Here is a 19,999-nt window from a genome sequence, read left to right on the forward strand (position 1 = left end):
ACAGTTCTCGGTCCAGCAGCGCAAGGGAGTAGCCGGAATTTATAAAATACCAAACACTTTGACCTATATAGTATAATAAATGTACACGTAAAGCGAGTGACACCAACTCTTCCTATGAAGTGCCATGGGAATTGTACCCTTGGGGAAAATTTGTACAAATTGGTGCAAAATTACGAATCCTACAGAAAGATTTTAAAGGAATTTGGCCAAAAACCACACATTTACCAGTACTGGCATATTTCTCTCATTTATCCATTCAATTTTTTTTCTTTTCTTTTATGCCTCTTTCCTTCCTTCGTTCCATTATCTTTCCTTTGTTTTTATGCATATTTCATTCTTTCTTTCCATCTTTCAATTCTTCTGTCTATTCTTTTCTCATCCCATCTGACTTTCTAGTTTTCTATCCTTCTCAATATCTCTTTAATCTTATCATGCTCATGTTGTTCCTTCACACCTTCTTTGCATCTTTTGTTTTTGTATTCTTTCCATTAATTAATTATTTTTATCTCTTCTTTCCTTCAGTCGCCCATCCGTTTATCTCACATTTCTTTTTTATTTCAATATATTTACCGCTTTCCTTCTTTCTCGACTTTCATTTTTCTTATTTATCTCGTTGTACCTTGCTTTTCTTCTTTCCACTCTTCATTTTTTCATTTTATGCCTTTTCCTTCCATTTTTTCATTGTTTCCATGTACTTTTGTTACTTCTCTTTCCTGCATGTTTATTTTACCTTCCTTCGTTCATTATTTGCATTTTGCTTTCTTTCCTTTATGCTGTCTCACTTCATTTGCCTCTATCTTATGTTTTATTTGCCAGTTTAATATTTATCTTTCTCTCTGTCACCCTTTCTTCTTCTGACTTACGTTGACCTGTGAGCCCGAGATAAAACTTAAGAAGGGTCATAAAACAATAGAATCTGCTTCTGTAGCGCCCCTGCGTAAACTGATATAGCGGGTGGTTAACTTCATCCTTGTAACAGCGTTTCTTCGTTTGTCTTCTTCTTCTGTCCCTGAAATTTAAATTCAGGGTATGGAAATGCCACCTAAGCCGGGTCTGGTGGCTAAGTGGACTAATGCGTCTGCTGCAGGGGCCTGTGTTCGACCTCATGGTCACAGGTTCAAATCCCGGCGGGTCCACTCAGCCTTTCATCCATCTGAGGTCGATAAAATGAGTACCATTGAGTTGGGTAACAATAAACATCTGTTATTCAGCGCCAAGATACCCGTAGTGGCGAACGTGCGCTTTACAAATACACGTGTTATGGTAAATATACATTTAGGTGCTTTTACAAGGGAGTGACAGGTAGTGGGCAATGGGTCCCCTACCCGTGGCATCTACACCCTCTGTTATGCCCACCTGCTGTGGGAGAGGGACATAGTTCTAGCCCTGAATGGAGAATTCTCACAATCTTCAAGGTGGTGGCCACTGAAGAATGTGCTTCAACTCGCCTCCAGCACCTGAGGGGTAGAGGGGGCACACCTCCTAATCTTGCTAAGATTTCCCGCCTGTCTTCCTACCAAAAGGGGGTGAGGACAGGAGAGGGGCCTATTCCTTCTATCAGGAGAGTCTTGAGGTCTCGTTTCAAAGGCTGCAAGGCATTTGAAGCTTCCCACCACAGATGGCTCAGCCTGACAGGGGGAAGGTGTGAACACCTCCGCCCAAGGCAGGTTTTGTTCTTGACCTCTCAACATGCTGGTGGTCACCCTTTAAGGTCAGAACTCTGTCTGGTAGTGACAGGCAGGCTGAGAGAAGTCGGTGACCACACTAAGGGTTGGTAGGTTTCAGGGGACCCCTTTAAGGGGTTCTCTGTGTTCAATTATTAATAAATCTGACATTGGAATCAGTGCAGGTTTATAAAGATGAGATGTTTGGGACCAAACATCCCATAGTACAGAGAAGCCATCACAGAGCTAAGGGAACTCGCAATGACGAGTCTCCAGCCCATGTACTATTCATGGCTTCCCTGTTCACTTACAATATCCAAGATCCGACATGGATATTTAGGGGGCATATCTGCTCATGCAGATATGTCCTCAAGCTGATATAGTGCTCCCTCCCTTAGGCCTATAAGGCCTGCCAGAGGGGTGTCTATCTATAACCCATGGACTGATTGTAGGCATGGCACACAAGTGTGCCATGTCGACTCTTCGGTTTTGTCGACACCGAGGCATGCACTATGCGATGGCATGGTGCATGGCCTTGGCGAGGGGGTCCTAGAGTGGCACATTTCATGCTGTCCCCCATGCGGTCTCTTTGCAGTGCCAATGCCCTAGGTACCACGGGTACCATTTACTAGGGAATTAAAAGGGGTACTGAAAGGGTACCAATTGGAAACAAAAGGTACAGTTTAGATAAAGAGTTTCTGGCACAGGGGACCTGGTTGGCAGGGGCCCTTGCAGTCGAAATTACATCATTTTCCAGGCAGAAAGAGGGGGCTAACCATGTCCAAAAGAGGCACTTTCCTACAGGACCCCCTCAACTTAATAAGGGTGAGACTAACCTTCCCCTAGAGCAGAGGTCTTCAAACTTTTGTAGGTTGAGCCTCCCGGCTCAATTTTTTTAGCAGTTGGGCCCCCCCAACACCTGACAGAAATTTCTGGAATCTGGTACACTACATAATTGACCGCCGCACGCATATCCTGGGCCATATCCAGCAATAATGTTCAACATAATAAGAGTGTTTAGTAAAGTGCAGGTTTGTGAGTGGGTGTGCTGAAATGACAGATTATTACATAGCTCAAACCACCATTTTCCTAGATAAAATGTGCGCAAATGGTTTTTACTAGGATGCTTTGTTTTACACAAGACATTGATTGATAACACGACCAACATAAATGTGACAGGTGTGCCTGTTTTTTGCCACAGACGGTCAATCTGTGGATGGATTTTTGCTACTGCCATCCTCAGGTAGTGCTCTATATCCAGGGGCAGATTTACAAGGAAGTGCCGCAGCGTGGCACCGCAAGCCCTTTGGCTGCGCCATGCTGCGGCACTTCCGAAGCACCTCTGTGCTTCCCCCTGCGCTGGCACACAAACTGCAGCCATGCGCTGGCGTAGGCATCCTTGCACCATTGTGCAAGGATGCCTGCGTCGTGGGGAGATTGTTTTTGTGCAGGAAGGGGCACCTTCCTGCACATAAACAATCACTACAGGCATTTCCCTCTTTCAATGCATGCTGTAGAATGCAGCACGCATTGAAAGATTGAAAAACGAGGAGAAATGAAAACATTTCTCCTCATTGCACCTTGCTAAGCCACCTCTAGGGTAGCGTAGCATTCAGACGCATTTCCAGATTTACGATTCCTCATAAATCTGGAGAAATGTCTTGTTCCATGGTGTTGCGTGGGAACACCCACAGCAATACTCATGGAACAACTCTTCAACACAAAGTGCTGCGTTTAAAGGGGCCGTATTTGCAAGGACGGGAAAAGTCACCCAGGGTGGCTTTTCCCATCCTTGTAAATATGGAGGCGCCCCCTGCACCACCAGTACGTCACGAAAAGAGACGTACTGGTGGTGCAGTGCGCTTGTAAATCTGCCCCCTAGTCTTTAATACAGCAACTGCTGAGAACCCAATCTCACATAAATAGGACGAGCTGAAAGGCAAGAGAGTTTTGATAGCAGTTTCTCTCAAAGCTGAATATTCTGCAGACATTTTCTGCCAAAACAGGGACTGTAAGGGAGACAGTGTTGTCAGATTTTTCTAGCACTCCCTAACTCAGAGCTGGTACACGAGAAACAAATCTTCTCTAGAAATCATTAACAACCGTTTTAGGCAGCATTATAATGGGATAATTGCCCACCATCCTGTTATGGGCCCGAAGACAAAGTTGAAAGTCCACAGAGAGGGCGTTGAACGAACACCTAATTGAGAATTCCTTAGTAGTACGATAAGTTGCTTGCCTGAAGCAGTTGGGGTTAAGGACACGTCGGGCTTATGTTTAACAAAACATAGAACTAATAATAAATGAATGATGGTGTCTATTTTACTTCAGAGCAATGTTGTCTGACAGACTTTGTGGTGGCAGGGACATGTTAAGAACTTTGGGTGCCCTGGGCCAAAACTATTTTGGGGGCCCCTGTTCAGTACAGCTTTGAGTCTAAATGATTTACTTTCAGCTCTGCCTTACCCTCTTTAGCCAGGCTACTACCGGTGCACAGGCACTTTGGTTGAAATTCTAAAAGCGTTTACATCTAATATTCATAGATAGTGATGTGTGTTTTCACTGTTGTAACAAAGCAGCAGCCCACTAATTTTACAGCGGATAATATCTGTGATATCCTCCAATTTCTCATATGTGAGGACCCCTCTTAGATCTAAAATAAAATAATGTATGGTTGTTGCTTGAAACAAACACATTTCTCTGCACATACTAATAGACTCCTTACATCAATCACATTAAAAAGAAATGAAACAAAACGGTATTTACAAGAATCTGTTTAGGAATTATTCCAGGCCATCAGGGCAAAAACAGAGCTGTCTCTATCAAGGGGACCCCTGGAAGGCTGGATTGCAGTGCATGTAAATGAGTCCTTTTGTAATTTAGGACGACATGCCCATACTCGTGTACAGGGGTGCAACTAGACCCGAACTTCGGGTGGGGGCTAACACTCCCAGCCAGGGCTGGCCCAAGCACTTGTTGCACACAGTGCAACAGTCTTTTGTGGTGCTCCCTCCCACATTTCCTCCTTCTCCATAAATTCCTTCACTACCACTCACCGACGATGCACCTCATCTCTCTTTATTTTGTTATAGCGCTACTCATTGTTTACTCACACTCAGTTCTGTGATTTGCATGGTACACATTCTATGGAGCAGGCACATTAACCCTCTGTGCTGTGTGGGTGGCAGGAGTGCTCCTGTGAGTGCACGGTGAGCCATGCGACAGTTTGCGAGTAGGGTAAGAGGAGTGACTGCCGCAAACCCAATGGAGGACTTCAGGGAAATGCCGCTGCTGAAGAAGGTGAAAGTGGCCGGTGGAATCCAAAGGTTGAGTCAAATTAAAGAGTACCTGCAAGCAGAGGGGACAGAGTCTATGTCACTCAGGAGCGACCCGGAGGCCTGAGAGACGAATGCCCACCTATGTCGGGAGTTGCAGGAGAGTTGACAGTGACCTTGACTCTGCAGCTGTGAGGTCCAGGTGATGCTGTGGAAGACCAGGAGCCATTCATGAGCTGTCCCACGTCAGATGTAGAGAGTTGCGGGGTCGGTGTCCCTCGGGAGCGCCAACACGCCTTGGCAACTGCAAACAACGTGGAAGGTGTAGAAGGTGCAGAGTCGGGACCAGCAAGGTCCATCGCAGGGGAGTAAGGGCAGGCCCGAGAAATCAGGGGAGCCCAAAAGAAATCAAAGATGACACTCAAACAGGACCCACAGGTCAGAGGCACTGGAGTTGCAAGAGGACCTCCAGCAGCTCACCAAAAGATGCAGGCCACGGTGCAAATAATGCGGTGTGGACGAAGATTTTGGTCACTGGAGATGCTTGAGGTTGGGGCTCCTTGGAGCCCAAAGATCTTGGTGGAAGGAAGTCAAAAAGCCTTTGCAGCGGCAAGTCGATGCAGTGCACAGAGGTTCGATTCCTGCAGCTCCGACGAGGGATACTGGGCTCAAACTTGGTGAGAGGACAGGACAGGCCTAGAGGGATAAGAAGAACCACCACCTATGTTGCTGAGCCTTTTGCGGTCTGTGGGAGCTCAGGACCAGCAGACCGGTCAGCTTAGATGCGGTGCCTGCAGATGCAGGGAAGTGGTGACTCCTTCACTGCAAGGGAGATTCCTTCAGGTGTCTTGGATGCCCACAGGCCTTGGAAGGTTCCTGTATGGTGCACAGACACAGACGATGCAGCAGACGTGCAGGGAGACGAAGTCCAGTCCAAACGAAGTCCAGCAAAGTCCAGAGTGCCCAGACGGTAGAAGTTGAAATGCTGTCTGACTAGAATTGTGTCCCCCAACGAATCTAGAGACCGACACCCAGGTAAGCCCTTAAGTAACATAAAGAAAGGGTTAGGACGATTCAAGGTTCCCTCCCAGGGGAGGGATTGGACAGTGGGGAGGATACTCCCATGGCCTTTGTCCAGTTTCGCACCAGAGCGGGACCCAACGGCTCCCTGAGCTGGTTTGAACTGGACAATGCAAGGAGGGCGCCAAATGTGCCCCTCATGTAGACTGAGTGGTGCTGGCAGCGTACCCACCCGGCACCAATACACTACATCCTGTCTGGGAGGGGGGTCATGCCTCCCTGTGACAGGATACCTATTGTTCTGCCTTCCTCTGCTTGAGCTTGGCTCAACAGCAGGAGGGCAGAATTGTTTCTCTGGTCAGCTGCAGCTGTGCTGTCCGGGTCTAGAAGACTGGCACCGGGAGCACTGAGAGTCTAACGGAGGGCCTTTAGAGTGCTTGGAATCATACCTCCCACACCTTTTATGGTGTGATGGTATGATTCCAACATGTTTGATACCAAACATGATAGGATTCATTGCAGCCAATTTCGAGATGGTCATCGCGTAATTACGTGGTGCCCCTCTATATGGTATATGGCTCCTTCACTTACAACCCGGGAGAATGGACTCCGTAGGCTGTAGGAGTGGCCTGCTCATGCAGGGGCAACCTCACACTTAGAACCAATCACCCTTCATTCAGGATGGCAAAGGCCTGCAACAAGGGTGACTTATAGTTTTAAAGTGCAGTGACCCTAGATATAGGAAACCTATATATTTCGTAAGTGGTGCTAGCACCAGCTTACGCAGGCTACAATGGCAGGCCTGTAGTTACTGTTTGAATGGTCTCCCAGGGGTGGCATGACCATGAGGGACCTCTGCAGTACCTATGCCCTGGGTACCTTAGTACCATATACTAGGGACTGAGAAGGGTACCTCAGTGTCCAATCTGGGAGGTACCTAAGTACTGAACATAACAATTTAGGGGAGAAAGCAGAGACACTGGGGTCCTGATTAGCAGGATCCCAGTCAGACTAGTCAGAAACAGCTTAGCACCAGGCAAAAAGTGGGGGTAACCATGCAGAAGGATCCTACCTTCCTACAGCCATTTTTCCAGACTCCAGCACCTCTTGTTCACTCTGGGCTCTGCTCTGTGCTCTCATTTTTATGCATACCTAGTGTGGAATTCCAGGCATTCCAGCATGGATTCTTATTTCTGCCTCAGCCCAGGCTGAGGAATCGAAATCATTACTAATCAAGCAATCGACTGGGATTGAAGAAGACACTGCTACCTCTATCTTGCCAGCAACCCCTCCCCAGTCTTAGGACACCATTGCCATGGGATGGATTTTTGTCACGTTGTCAGCATTGGCGACTGGATAGGTCCTTCCAGGCAGATACTGTTCAGAGCACACCAGCTGCTCTGCCACCATAGTGACACTAGCACCAGTATCTCTCAATGCCTCCATCCTAACCCCATTAATCACAGGATGCTGTCTGTATTTTTGAATATTAGTGGGCCAGACAGCTAAGGTGGCTATATACACATCCCCTATCAGAGTCGCGTCAGTGAGCTGCCTGATATGGCCAGGGCTCTCCTGAGATCCTACCTAAAGATCGACAACTGCATTTATTGCAGGTGGACTCAAGGCATTTTTCTTGTTTATACAGCCAGAGTCTCCAGTTCTGTAACCTGTGGTTCGACAGTCAGGGCACCAAACCTTCTTGGGATCCTGGTTCATTCCCCTGCTACCCACCGCTTGACTGTGAAGAGTCTCGGGACCCACCCTCCTGAACAGGTTTTTGGGAGCCCGGAGAAGACTCTTGGTTTTTAGGATTACCCTCTTTCCCTTGCGGGGTCTTTTTTGCTCTTTCTTTTGGTCTACCCCACCAGTGATAGTTTTGGTCACCTTTGTTTTTACCCAATGGTTCGTCTTTTTACCCAACTCTTGAGGATAAAGTGGACCTAGCTCTACCAGGAATTCGTGTAACTTCTGTTAGCACCAATTACTTAAAAAATGCTCCTACATTATCAAATTATAATGCCCTTCAAAGTCATGCGCAATATTACCAGCTAACCAACCTCCTAGTGATTTCGCTGAGTAGTTTACAAACTCTACCCAGGTTTAGCTCTCGGTTTTTCAAGCCTCCCTGAACCGGATTTTATACTTTTCAGTGGTGAATTCAAAGGCCTCAATCAGGGTACTCTTCATGAGATCATAGGATTTAGCATCTTTCTCATTCAATGTCAGGAGTCTATCCCTGCACTTTCCAGAGAGCATCTCCCACAGGATAGCACTCCACAGCTTCCTGTTGACCTGTCTGCTAAGGCAGGGCCTCTCAAAAGCAATGAACCACTTGATATCATCACCCTCAAAGTATTTTGGGACAACCCTTTGGGGATCATAGAGTCATAAGAATCCTCTCTCTCTCTAGTTATGATTGTGGCGGTACCAGAGATGGGTCCTAGGCCCAACTCATTTCTCTCTTTTCCTATAGGTAGGAGTTGGGCTTCTATAGCTGCCCTCTGGGCTACTCTTTCCAGAGCAAGCTCTTCATCTGGAAGTGTTCCTCTGTCCTGGGGGTTTATATCATCACTCCCATTATCTGTATTCTGATCTTTTGCAAGATCAGTGTCATAGTCTGGATGTTCTTCATTTTACTCTGCCAAAATCTCCTGGAGCTGTAATTTGGAAGGGTTTGATCCATTCTTAAGGCTATATATTTTGCACAGACTTCTAAGCTGTCTCATGGGTAGAGACAGGTAAGGTGTGAGGTCGAGCTCCTCCACCTGTACCAGCTCTTCAGAAGTTTTTCTTCTGGTACTCATGATACTTTAGTGAGTCGGAACCTTTCTGGAAAGAATAATAAATCGTAACGACGCTGGCTTCCAAAGTACAGTAAGTCGTAGACCCCACCGCTGAACCACCAATATAGGAAACCCACCTCTTTATATAGTGCACCACAATGAGGTACTCTATGCAAAGAGGTCGAAGACGCCCTTATTGGTTCACAGTGGCAATAGTAGATAATACTGACGCTCTTTTTTGTGGTAGTGTGGGTGAGCAGTTATACTTATCAGAGGAGTGCTGCGCATTTGTTGTACACAGCAAGGCAATTAATGTTTACACACACTCAAAGAATGAAGTCGAAACCAAATTAGAAAAATAGTTCTTCTTTGTATATAAATATTTAGACCAAGAACTTTGGTACAAGGTAAATACTTTTTTGCAATACGATAAATTACAAGAAAATGCACTAATTACAATTACGCACAAGACATTTACTATGGAAGGAAAAAGGCAAGTAGAAAAGCAATGCAATACAGTGGTTCCTGTGGTTAACCTTTTGGAAATCGAGAGGCTCGGGCCAAAGACCAAAGTGCTGAGGCCAAGTTCTCGGAAGTTTCCCAGATTTCTCGGGAAACAAGGCAAAGTGGGTCTCTGCAGCTGGAGCGCTATGAAGACCAGGGCTACCTGCAAAAACAAAGCAAAGGGGGACTTGCAGGCAAGTCTGAAGGTTCTAAAGAGAGAGTAGGGGCCACAAGGGCTCTAGGGCCGTCGGAGCACAGCTGGATTGAAGATGCCCCTGCCGGGCTGGCTGGTTGTAGAGGAGATGTGTGGCTGGGCAACGGCGCACAAAGAAGAACCATGCAGTCAGGAGCTGACAACTTGGAGTGACTATTCTGGAGCTGCTGGGCCACTGCTAAGGTGAGTCGCTAAATTCCTCAAGTCCCTCGTCAGGTGCTGGCTGGCTATAAAGTTGAAGTCTGTCTGGGCTCTGCTTTGTCGGTTTTTTTTTCAGCAAGGGGTCCGGTATCCCAGGTTTTGGTGCCTGGGAGCTCCGGTGGGTCCTGCTGCCTCAAGAATTGGTTCAATGGTCAAGCTGACCCTCGAGAGCAAGTGTATCTTTGGATTACACTCAGAGGCATCGGTCGGTCTGGGTAGCTGGACATCAATGCACATGAATTTGCTGTTTTGGAGACCTACGGCACCAAGGGGTCCGGTGCACCGGGTGTTGGTGCCTAGTAGCTCTGGTGGATCCTGGGTTCTCAAGACTTGGTGCAGGGGCCAAGCTGACCCTCCAGAGCAAGTGTATGTTTGGATGGCACTTTGAGATGCCGGTCGGGCTGGGGAGCTGGAAGACGCTGCACCGGATTTTGCTGTTTTAGAGACCTGTGGCTGCAGTGAGATAGTACCTCTATCCCAAGGGAGTTCTTTGGCAATTTGCAAAGTGTTGGCAGGCAGGAGGTTCCACCCAAAGTCCACAACAAGGTCTGGAGTACTCGGTCCAACAGCGTTTCTTCATTCGTCTTCTTCTTGTGTCCATGGAATCTAAATTAAGGGTCTGTGGATGCCACCTGAATACTAAATGTAGGGGTGTTTACAAGGGAGTGACAGGTAGTGGCTAATGGGCCACTTACTTGTGGTGTCTACAGCCTCTATTATGCCCACCTACTGTGGGAGATGGACATAGTCCAACCCTTATTGGAGACGTCCCACTATCTTCAAGATGGTGACCACTGAAGAATGTTTGTTCTTCGCCTTGCCTCCAGCACCTGAGGGGTGGAGTTGGCAGAGGGGACACACCTCCAATTCTTTCTACGTTTTTCAGACTATCTTCCATCCAAAAGGGGGTATGGTCAGGAGTGTCATATTTCAACGGCAGCAAGGCCTTTCAAGATTCCAGTCACAGATGGCTCTTCCTGACTGGGGGAAGGTGTGAACACCTCTGCCCAGGGCAGGCTTTGTTCTCAACCTCTGAGCACGCTGGTGCTCAACCCCTGAGGTCAGAACTCTGTCTGGTGAACTGGGGTGGAGGAGTGAGCTAAAGAATGATGATGGATTAAACCCAGATCAGTTGACTGGGGGGTGAGTGCTTGCAATGTTCAACACTCCGTTCATCATCCCCTTTGGTTTTGCTTTGTTCACCCTAAGTTGGCAGGGTATGCCCAGGCGTGGGTCCCTTGCTCACTTTGCCACTGGATTTAAGCTAGCCTGGCTGATGACGGCTGATTAGCCAGAAACCGGTCCCAGAATGCTTGTTTCCGGTCCAGGGAAGACATGGCTTGGCAGTTCAGGCTGGACTGTTCCCATGAGGCACAGGGTTAGACTGATTTGCATATGGCCATGTCTGAACTGGGGTGGCGGTTGTGAGCTAAAGAATGATGATGGATTAAACCCAGATCAGTTGACTAGGGGTGAGTGCTTGCAATGTTCAACACTCCGTCCATCATCCCCTTTGGTTTTGCTTTGTTCGCCCTAAGTTGGCAGGGTATGCCCAGACGTGGGTCCCTTGCTCACTTTTCCACTGGATTCAGGCTAGCCTGGCTGATTAGCAAGAAACCGTTCCCAGGATGCTTGTTTCCGGTCCAGGGAAGACATGGTTGGCAGTTCGGGCTGGACTGTTCCCATGAGGCACAGGGTCAGACTGATTTGCATATGGCCATGTCTGAACTGGGGTGGCGGAGTGGGCTAAAGAATGATGATGGATTAAACCCAGATCAGTCGACTGGGGGTGAGTGCTTGCAATGTTCAACACTCCGTCCATCATCCCCTTTGGTTTTGCTTTGTTCGCCCTAAGTTGGCAGGGTATGCCCAGACTTGGGTCCCTTGCTCACTTTGCCACTGGATTTAAGCTAGCCTGGCTGATGACGGCTGATTAGTCAGAAACTGGTCCCAGGATGCTTGTTTCCGGTCCAGGGACGACATGGCTTGGCAGTTTGGGCTGGACTGTTCCCATGAGGCACAGGGTTAGACTGATTTGCATATGGCCATGTCTGAACTGGGGTGGCGGTGGTGAGCTAAAGAATGATGATGGATTAAACCCAGATCAGTTGACTGGGGGTGAGGGCTTGCAATGTTCAACTCTCCGTCCATCATCCCCTTTGGTTTTGCTTTGTTCGCCCTAAGTTGGCAGGGTATGCCCCGACGTGGGTCCCTTGATCACTTTGCCACTGGATTCAAGCTAGCCTGGCTGATTAGCCAGAAACCGGTCCCAGGATTCTTGTTTCCGGTCCAGGGAAGACATGGCTGGCAGTTCGGGCTGGACTGTTCCCATGAGGCACAGGGTTAGACTGATTTGCATATGGCCATATCTGAACTGGGGTGGCGGTTGTGAGCTAAAGAATGATGATGGATTAAACCCAGATCAGTTGACTGGGGGTGAGTGCTTGCAATGTTCAACTCTCCGTCCATCATCCCCTTTGGTTTTGCTTTGTTCGCCCTAAGTTGGCAGGGTATGCCCAGACGTGGGTCCCTTGATCACTTTGCCACTGGATTCAAGCTAGCCTGGCTGATTAGCCAGAAACCGGTCCCAGGATGCTTGTTTGCGGTCCAGGGAAGACATGGCTGGCAGTTCGGGCTAGACTGTTCCCATGAGGCACAGGGTCAGACTGATTTGCCTATGGCCATGTCTGAACTGGGGTGGTGGAGCGAGCTAAAGAATGATGATGGATTAAACCCAGATCAGTCGACTGGGGGTGAGTGCTTGCAATGTTCAACACTCGTCCATCATCCCCTTTGGTTTTGCTTTGTTCGCCCTAAGTTGGCAGGGTATGCCCAGACGTGGGTCCCTTGCTCACTTTGCCACTGGATTTAAGCTAGCCTGGCTGATGGCGGCTGATTAGTCAGAAACCGGTCCCAGGATGCTTGTTTCCGGTCCAGGGAAGACATGGCTTGGCAGTTTGGGCTGGACTGTTCCCATGAGGCACAGGGTCAGACTGATTTGCAGATGGCCATGTCTGAACTGGGGTGGCGAAGTGAGCTAAAGAATGATGATGGATTAAACCCAGATCAGTTGACTGGGGGTGAGTGCTTGCAATGTTCAACACTCTGTCCATCATCCCCTTTGGTTTTGCTTTGTTCGCCCTAAGTTGGCAGGGTATGCCCAGACGTGGGTCCCTTGCTCACTTTGCCACTGGATTCAAGCTAGCGTGGCTGATTAGCCAGAAACCGGTCCCAGGATGCTTGTTTCCGGTCCAGGGAAGACATGGCTGGCAGTTCGGGCTGGACTGTTCACATGAGGCACAGGTTCAGACTGATTTGCATATGGCCATGTCTGAACTGGGGTGGTGAAGTGAGCTAAAGAATGATGATGGATTAAACCCAGATCAGTTGACTGGGGGTGATTGCTTGCAATGTTCAACACTCCGTCCATCATCCCCTTTGGTTTTCTTTTTTCGCCCTAAATTGGCAGGGTATGCCCAGACGTGGGTCCCTTGCTCACTTTGCCACTGGATTCAAGCTAGCCTGGCTTATGACAGCTGATTAGCCAGAAAGCGGTCCCAGGATGCTTGTTTCCAGTCCAGGGAAGACATGGCTTGGCAGTTCGGGCTGGACTGTTCCCATGAGGCACAGGGTCAGACTGATTTGCATATGGCCATGTCTGAACTGGGGTGGCGGAGTGAGCTAAAGAATGATGATGGATTAAAGCCAGATCAGTTGACTGGGGTTGAGTGCTTGCAATGTTCAACACTCCGTCCATCATCCCCTTTGGTTTTGCTCTGTCTGGTAGTGACAAGCTGGCTTGGACCAGTAGGTGGCCACACTAAGGGCTGGTAGGTTTCAGGGGACCCCTCAAAGGGGCCCTCTGTGTGCAATTATTAATACATTTGACACTGAAATCAGTGAAGGTTTATTAAGATGAGGTGTTCGGTACTAAAAGTCCCATAGTACAGTCACAGAGCTGTAGAACTCGTAAAAATGAGTGCCCAGCCCATGTACTCTTCAAGCCTTCCCTGTTCACTTACAATATCCAAGAATCAACATGGTTATTGCCGGGGCATATCCGCTCATGCAGAAATGTCCTCACAGGTGATATTGTGCACTCTACCGTAGGGCTATAAGGCCTGCCAGAGGGGTGTCTTACCTATTTCACATGCAGTGATTGTGGACATGGCACACAGGGAAGCGTGCTATATCGACTCTTCGGTTTTATCTGCACCGAGGCACGCAGTCTGCGATGGAAGGGTGCATGGCCATGGTGAGGGAACCGTAGGGTGGCACAATTCATGCTGCCCTAGGTACCAGGGGTACTATTTACTAGGGACTTACAAGGAGTACTGAAGGGGTGCCAATGGGAAACAAAAGGTAGTTTAGGGAAAGAGCTTCTGGCACAGGGGAGCAGGTTGGAAGGGACCCTGTGCACTTCCACTCGAAATTACACAATTTTTCAGGCATAGAGTGGGGCTAACCAAGTCCAAAAGAGGCACTTTCCTACATTAATGGTGTTGGCAGGACAGCACATTCACAGGTAAAGGAGTAGAAGTGACGACTGGCCTTGTGCCAGCACGCGTCGCGGTTGTCCCACAGGGTTAAAGTTTCCCAGATAGCATCGGTGCTGTAAATATAGTCTATTCGTCAAGGGGTACCGCAGCAATAAAGGAGATAAGCTGGGGGCCTAAAGGCCATGCCATAAATGGGGAGCTCGTAAAATTGTCATGTTTCTTTCGATTATGACTTCACTGAGACTCATTCCAGCCAATCTGGAACCAGCTCGTGTTTAATAACTCCCGAAGCCCCAGCTGACAGCCTGTCACTCTGAGCTCCATCACCAGAAGTGGGCAGTGTCACCCCAGCGCATGCAGCTGTCGTCAAATCACAACGACCCAGCCCAAAGGTAAGCATACTTCCATTGTGCAGTGTTTAGACTTTCTTGGGACATGGTCTATACCAGATGCCTTCAGCATCCTTTGGGGAAGGACGGGAGCTGGTGGAGAAGTGGTGTAGGATATTGCTTTAAATTAAGGGCATATGTTTACACGAAGAATAGCTATTTGTCTATGAACTAAATTCGTTATCAGACATAAGCACGCCTTGGAAGCAACAGAAGGACTAGTGTGGCCTGAATAGCAACTTTCTGAAGTTCTCACTGTTCCCGGATGTATGAAAGGGCACCAAAATCTGCCCCTTTTAACACTATCATATAGGGCAATGTATATTAGGTGGGGCAGAGCCTCCTGCTGCTGCTGTCACGGTACCTTAACCCAGACAATTAGCTGAGGCCAGCACGTTGACTTGCTGTCGTGATGGCAGCCTCTGCCAGGCAGATACCGCCCTCAATCCCCAGTGGCATACAGCAAAGTGAAGGCACCTCCTGCAGAATGTAAGGAGGGGCCCTTGAGTCTCCCATATCTCACAGATAATCAATGATCTTGGTCTAAATAGGGGCCCTCCTGAAGGGTTGAGGGAGCCCCTGAAAATGTACCCTCCCTGCATGGGCTTGTGTTGTGCCCCATTCCAACCCTGGGTGGCAGCAGAGCTTGGCCCCATGGGACAGGGGCGCATCAGGAAGGAGCGCAGCAGGACTGCTTCAGGCAGTAAAATGCCTCCTGCTTCCTTGATTTGGCTCCAGAGGACAGGAGGCTTAAAATCAAAAGGATTCTCCCTTAAGAGCAATCTGAAGCAGAGCCGCCCCATCCCGCCAGAGGTGGGTACAACAGCTGTATGGCTCTTAAGGTGCAAATGGAGATAGAAGGCACAGGTTCCAGAGCTTGTGTGGTTTGATGCCTCTGAACTGGTCTTCAAGCCTCAGGGGTCCACTTAGAGGGATACTGAGAGATGAGGATGCTGAGACGTCCTGAATGAGTGTGCACAGAACAGGATGCAACACAACTAAAACTGCAGTAATGAATCCGACTCAACTACAGTACTGCAGGCCCGTCTTCTAGGTGCTCCTGGGGCAGTTCATTGTGCTCTGCCCAATATATTGCATTTGCTCTGCATGAGCGAACAAAGTCACTTTGCTCGTGCTATCCCCCTTTTTTTTTTTTACTAAAGTGGCCAAAGGATCAAATTAAAAACTTTGGACCCAACTATTTGTCCAAAATGAAGAAAGCATCTGTTAAAGGTTGTGAATGTACTTGTGCTGTTTTGGAATCCAGTGCGCTGCATTTTCAGTGCAAACACTTCACATTTCTGTGCAAAGCTTGGAAAGGACACATTATTGTCTATCTGTTGAAGTACAGTAGTCCTTGTTTAGCCAGTGCTAGGAGGAATTATACTAGTGGCTGTTTATGCTGTCTACAAAACACACAGACACATATATGATATATTGGGATTTCTGTTACGGTGGACTGGATTTCTGTCACAGTTGTGACAGAGTAAACTGTCCACCAAGATCTAAATCAGAACCAAAGGTGTTTGTTGTGCATTGGCCAATACATGGTTAATACAACAGCATAGTTAATACAACAGCGTAGCCTGGTGGTGTTTGTTGGTTCAATGTTACATGCATGAGTGAAATGATCAGGCCCTAGGTGTGGTCCTCAGAAGGAGACCCTGAGACTGCCCCTGTTTACAGGACTCAATGTCTACCTGCCTCAATTGTTGCATTCAAGGCAGAGGAGGAGAGATCTCTTCCCAAGCCTTTTTGTGAGCCGCGAGCTGCAATTCTGTTTCTTTGCAAGGTTTCATATCTTATCCAAAGGAAAACTTTTGTTGTAATAAACAGGGTTCTTTAAATCTCTACTCTTCTTTCTGCTGTCGGAGGCTCGCTTGGCCATCAGAACCGGCCTGAAGAAGGATACAAAACACAGAATGCGCTCCTTTGGCATTAAGTTTCCTGCAAGAACTTTTCTGGATGTCCTCAGACCAAGGAACACTATGTAGTGGTGAGAGGTCAATATATCACTGGGCGTATTCAATCCATACATTTTCAAGCAGCCTCCAGGTAAATATTCATATTAGGAAATAACCTGGATGCAAAGACTGCTCACGTCACTGCCTGCTCTGAAACCTCCTGGTGTTGTGCCTGGAAAAGACCTCGCTCACAGCACCAGTCCATAACTCATTCACTCTGCACAGGGTCCATAGATCAAGTCCACCTCTGCTTATCAGATCAATAAAGCGACTCAGGTTCTCATATTCACTCATGTACTATCAGTCATGATTCTGGGAACACAAGGTGAACGCTTGGTAATCAGATTAGGTTTCGTCCACTATATTTCAAATTTCGAAAGTGGTTATTTTTTACAAAATAATAATAAGTACACAAATAATTGTAACAAAAATAACATTATATTAATAACAATAATAGCAATAATAATACTAAATAATTGTAAAATAACAGTGATAATACAATACAGAAAGAAGCACAGGACCCAAAACCTTTTAGGACTTTGGCGTTACTGCCCAATCCTGATTCCACATTATGCCCCTTTCTTTTGTTGCCTACATTTCCTGAATCTTTATCTCACTTGGGCAGGTTCTTTTTTATCGCTGTTTTCTGTTGTTGTAATTTTATCTCCTTTTCCCTTTTCTGTCTTTCTGTCTCTTCCTCAACTTCAAATTATGAAAAATAAATCCTGGTCCCAAAAAATGAGGGCCAGTACTCATCACCTGCAAACACCGGCACAAATTTAGAATTGCAGTTGAAGTGTTTCTGAAAGAGGAGGGGATGAAAAGGGATTCTGTTGTTCGATTCCTCTCTCTGATTCTTTCAGGGGAGTCACCAATGTTTGTTCACTAAATGAAAACATTGCCACTGGGGCAAGCGATAGCCTTGCTCACGGAGAGAGGATTTCTGCGTAAGTGCTGAATTGCAGAGTATTGTTCTTAATCATAACACTTGCAGCACAATTAGCACTTACCAGTAGATCCAAATCACTGTAATACTAAGTGCTTGCCTCAGTCAAGACAACAGCACTCTGCATATCCACTATCGGAGAATGGCCCTGTAGGGCAGGTACAAGTCTATGCAGCAGATCCATTAATGATCTGACTTGTCTAATCCGGTAGTTGTCCCATTTCTTGTGGGATCGGGCCTCCAGTCCTGGTGGATCCTCAGAAGTTTCACTGGTGAAGCGTACCGTCAAATTTGCAGTGGATCACACAAACCTGTTTTTGGGGTGCAGAGCAGAAAGCTCACAATCGATTGCCGTCTGGATGGAAACTAACATGTGCGTGGTTTCTGTGCCACCCCAAGGCGACCGTGAAGCTATCTATGATCATTCCCTATGTTTACTTGTAAATAAACAGAAGTCAGTGGGATGCAGAGGTTTGCCGTTAAGAGAATCAAATTTACACTAGAAAAGTGGAGGAACCAGACGACAACATAGTAGTGGAAGGAAAAATCTCATGTGAAACAAGCACTGGTAAAGCCAATAAGTCTGTTTTGCATTTTCAGCCCTGACCAAAACATTTTGAAAAGCCTCCTCCAGTGAAAAAAAGTTTAAAAAATCACTGCTTTAGGTATGTGCATCTATGAGATAAATAATTTAATGTGTGATATCCTAGTGTACTTTTGAGTTGCAAAACAGTCCCTCATACATTTCAATGCAAACACTCCTTAGGAGGCAGAACGATACATCAAACAGCCAATAGCAAGAGGTGGGAGTAAAATACTCCGCTGTGTGGTGTCAAAGCTCCCTCTATGTAAAACTGGAATTAATTGGTAACAACAGGTGTCAGAGACAGCCGTGCTGATCAGATAGAGCTAAAAAATCTAACAGCGTCAACACCCTGAGAGTCAAGTGTCCATCATTTGTCTATATGGGTGGGATCTGTGCCAGATTCTCACAAGGGCCACATTTCTTTCGATACATCTATATGGCAATAATTTACCAAACAAGCAGTCATCCTGGAAATATAGTACTGATCTGGCTTTATTGACCAGACATTGGTCGACCGGTCTCTCAGGCCTCGCCTTAGACCCCATGCATTTCCTTGGATCTTTGTTTTTAAGGATTGTTAGACCCATGAGTAACTTAGCAGGAGCAGCCGAGACAATAGTACCAGCACCTTACAGCAACCACCGGAAGGACAGGGCTTCTCCAGAGATCCAGTACATTATTCCATGAAGCAGCAGGGGCAAGACAGAAGTTCTGAAAGTGAGGCTCGGCAGAGGCGGCACCTTGCCAAATGCCAACAATCTGTTGGGGAAGCCTCCTTTTCTACAGGGGTTTAAAACATTAGAAAGGAAATTCAAGGGAGGATGTTTAGGTATTTTGTGGGGGTGAGGGGTGTAGGCTGTTTGGAAAGATGAATGAGAATGAATAAGAGAAAGGAAAGTTTTATGGAAAGGAAATGGTAGTTGATTTATTTTTGTAAGTGGTAGCTCCAAGAAAAAGTGAAAAACAAACTAGGCTTGATGCTCACACTTTATCAATACAACACTCAAAGCAGACGTGTAAGCCTTGTTTGGGAATATAAGCACAGCTCATTAAAGCAGAATACATTTCCTAGGAATGAGTCCATCTCAGGATACATCTCTACAGCTGTGCAAATGGATGACCAGTAGGGCCTCACTAGTAAAGCCTGCTCACGCAAAGCACTGAACACCACGTCAAAAATGTGGGCTAATGTAATAGTCTGGTCGACAATTTTCATCTGTTTTCGAGATGGTGTGCAACCTGAACGCCACAGGTTGAAACCTGCGAGGCTCTTTCGAGGAGGATAAATTTGTACCATTAACCTGGGTAATAACTAACGCCTGTTATCAGTGCCTAGGGTCGAGAGAGTCTAAACAATGCACACATTATACGGTATAATTTATACCCCACTTTGTAAGCACAAGTAATAACCGGGTGCAAAACACACCTGATGCCTGCTGGAAATATTTTTTGCAGCCGTTTTGCCTGTGAGCCTAAAGGATCCCAGGAGAGTTTAGCTCTCCTTGAATTTACTCCACTTTTCACCTCGACCCTCCCTGAGTGCAAAATACCGGAAAATGTGGTTATAACACTATCCAGCATTTTAACCACTGCCTCGTACGAGTCCTGCGTGCATAATGCCTAGTGCTTTACATGGAAATAAACCACTTCCTTATTGTACGTGCAAACGTGTAAATCCGTCCAGAAACTCAGCCCGAATCCCGTGCAAACATATTCCTCGCCAGGCAGTTTTTGTGCCAAGTTTACACCGGACCGCGCTCTAATTTAACCAGTGACACTCAGCGCCCCTCGAGTGTCAGCAAAACGAGTATCGATTAAATCACCCATGACGCGCTGACTTTGCATTTTATGTGAGCAGCGTCTGATGGCCGCAGTGAGACTCCTTGTAAACAGGGTCAAAGGTAAAGGTGCAGACAGACGTGGCCAGCATAGCCGCGCATGGCACACAGGG

At 47.2% G+C, this 19,999-nt stretch overlaps 1 protein-coding gene across 2 annotated transcripts in view; it reads left to right on the forward strand.

Moving 5' to 3' along the window:
* Positions 1-14,436: 14,436 nt before the first annotated feature.
* LOC146796537 (actin, cytoplasmic 1) overlaps positions 14,437-19,999 on the forward strand; it is a 70,390-nt gene continuing 64,827 nt past the window's right edge. The window contains exon 1 of one of the 2 annotated variants that reach the window (XM_085629158.1): positions 14,437-14,555. The gene's annotated coding sequence lies outside the window, so the exon portion shown is untranslated. The remainder of the gene's footprint in view (positions 14,556-19,999) is intronic. The other variant, XM_085629157.1, reaches the window with a different exon arrangement.

This window comes from Triturus cristatus, chromosome 10, assembly GCF_964204655.1.
Source record: "Triturus cristatus chromosome 10, aTriCri1.1, whole genome shotgun sequence".
Classification (NCBI taxonomy): Eukaryota; Metazoa; Chordata; class Amphibia; order Caudata; family Salamandridae; genus Triturus; species Triturus cristatus.